Source organism: Eumetopias jubatus, unplaced genomic scaffold (genome assembly GCF_037043125.1).
Source record: "Eumetopias jubatus isolate StellerSeaLion01/CBP00866 unplaced genomic scaffold, mEumJub1_p1.0 scaffold_8, whole genome shotgun sequence".
NCBI lineage: Eukaryota > Metazoa > Chordata > Mammalia > Carnivora > Otariidae > Eumetopias > Eumetopias jubatus.
The window spans coordinates 8,768,288-8,770,604 of record NW_028274814.1 but is presented as its reverse complement, the minus strand read 5'-3'; the positions used below and the strand labels follow the sequence as shown (position 1 = coordinate 8,770,604).

At 38.9% G+C, this 2,317-nt stretch overlaps 1 pseudogene; it reads left to right on the top strand.

Annotated features, from left to right (window-relative positions):
- Positions 1 to 340: 340 nt before the first annotated feature.
- Positions 341 to 997, top strand: LOC148163635 (chromobox protein homolog 3 pseudogene; annotated as a pseudogene).
- The last annotated feature ends 1,320 nt before the right edge of the window (positions 998 to 2,317 follow it).

The following is a 2,317-nucleotide window of genomic DNA, read 5'->3' as shown; positions in this document are numbered from 1 at the left end:
CTCTCTCCACCCCGCTCCACCCACTTCGCGCAGCCGCCTCAATCCCGTTCTCTCGCGAGACCTCACGTTTTCCCGCCTCTTCCCCGCGACCATGGGATTTTTTTCTTTTGCATGGTCTTCGGGGAATTGTAGTCTCTCGCGGTCTAAGCTGCCCACCGAAAGCGCATGCGTTTAGGGGGAGCCTCCGAAAAAGAACGGGGAGGAGCGTAAAGGACAGCCCAGGGAGAAAGTTCAAGTGCGAAGTTTCCCGACATCTCCGGCAGGTGGCGCCACAGGGCGACTCTAGAGAATAAAATCCTTTCCCTGAGAAGGCTGTGAAAATTGGCGGAATTTGGGATGTGGCTGGAGCTTGAGGTGCGCAGGGCCGGAGACGCCGCAGACCCGGGACCCGGAGCAGCTCGGAGGCGGTGAATAATAGCTCTTCAAGTCTGCAATAAAAAATGGCCTCCAATAAAACTACATTGCAAAAAATGGGAAAGAAACAAAATGGAAAGAGTAAAAAAGTAGAAGAGGCAGAGCCTGAAGAATTTGTGGTGGAAAAAGTACTGGACCGACGTGTACTGAATGGGAAGGTGGAGTATTTCCTGAAGTGGAAGGGATTTACAGATGCTGACAATACTTGGGAACCTGAAGAAAATTTAGATTGTCCAGAGTTAATTGAAGCATTTCTTAATTCTCAAAAAGCTGGTAAAGAAAAAGATGGTACAAAAAGAAAATCTTTATCTGACAGTGAATCTGATGATAGCAAATCAAAGAAGAAAAGAGATGCTGCTGATAATCCAAGAGGCTTTGCCAGAGGTCTTGATCCTGAACGAATAATTGGTGCCACGGACAGCAGTGGAGAATTAATGTTTCTCATGAAGTGGAAAGATTCAGATGAGGCAGACTTGGTGCTGGCAAAAGAGGCAAATATGAAGTGTCCTCAGATTGTAATTGCTTTTTATGAAGAGAGACTAACTTGGCATTCTTGTCCAGAAGATGAAGCTCAATAATTGTTTGCATTATTTTATATATATATATATATATAATCCGGGTCTTTGTTTTTTGATTTATTAGTGTGAAGAAATAACATTCTAATGAAAATCAAGTTCGATATGTTTGTTTTGAAGTAGTATTGGGGGAGTTGTTGGGGTTTTTTTGCATCTATAGCACTGGTTACTTTGAACAAATAAAAGCTTTCTGTAGTTGCTTCTTTTATCAGAAAAAAAGTATTTGAGACCATGGTATATTATCCCCCTGCATTAGAGAACACCTTTTCTAAATGTTGGGGGAAATCTTCATAGTCGTTACTCAGTCAGAATTTGTGTTTAACTCCTATATGCCTAAGGACCATTCTGGATTTTTTGTTTATTTAGGGGGTTTTTGTGTGTATACTTAAAATACATACATAAATGCTTTTTGTTTTTTAACATTCACCAAAACAAAAACAGCATTTATAACCATGGATAAGCCCGTGTTTCCGGAATGCTATCATTTTCAGCAACTTAAGAAATTAATCACTTAAAGTTAAACTGAAGTTTTTCCTGAAGCCTTAACCTTTCAGATTTTTAAATTGGACAATTTAAAAGCAGCCATATCAGAATCCGTATTCATATCTACAGTCATAAATGCAAGTTCACTTGCAAGATCCCTGAAAGGAAAATTTTATCACCACCGACAACCTCCCCACCCAAATGACAAAACTAGACAAGTCCTGGTGTGTTTTAATTAGGTAAGCAAAACTTAGTTAAATGGACATTTAAAGGTTCCTTCTAGTGAACCATTCCTTTTCAAGAAGTTGAAATCTCTGTGCTGTATTGACTAAAAGGTCATGATTCATGGAATGTCTAAGACTTTGTTCATGGAAACCTAATCATAATCAGATGGTTAGAGATGTTGGCAATTTAGCACCTGTTGGAATAAATGGGTGAACAGACTTTTATAATCCAAATTCTTAACCTGCATGTATTTTCTTTACCCCAACTCGTTCCTGACATGGAGGCTCAGTCTTCTCAGTATTTGAGTTACTGGTTCAGCAGAAACCAGGAAAAACAGTAACTTTGTAGTCAGAATGTTATCCAACTGTATATTGTTTACTTTATTGTAAATAAACATATGGTAAACAGTGGTCAATAAATAGTTTTATATTCCTTTAAAAAAAAAGAAAATTGGCAGAATTTGCTTGATTAGGAAATGTCAGTGAATTAGAGATACCAATTCTGATACGGGATTAAAAAGGGCTAGAATATGAAGAAATCCAAATCTTTACTTCCTCTTCTCAGACATAATGCGACTCAGGCTTTACTTTCTAAACTTCCTCCACCCTCAATTTTTTCAT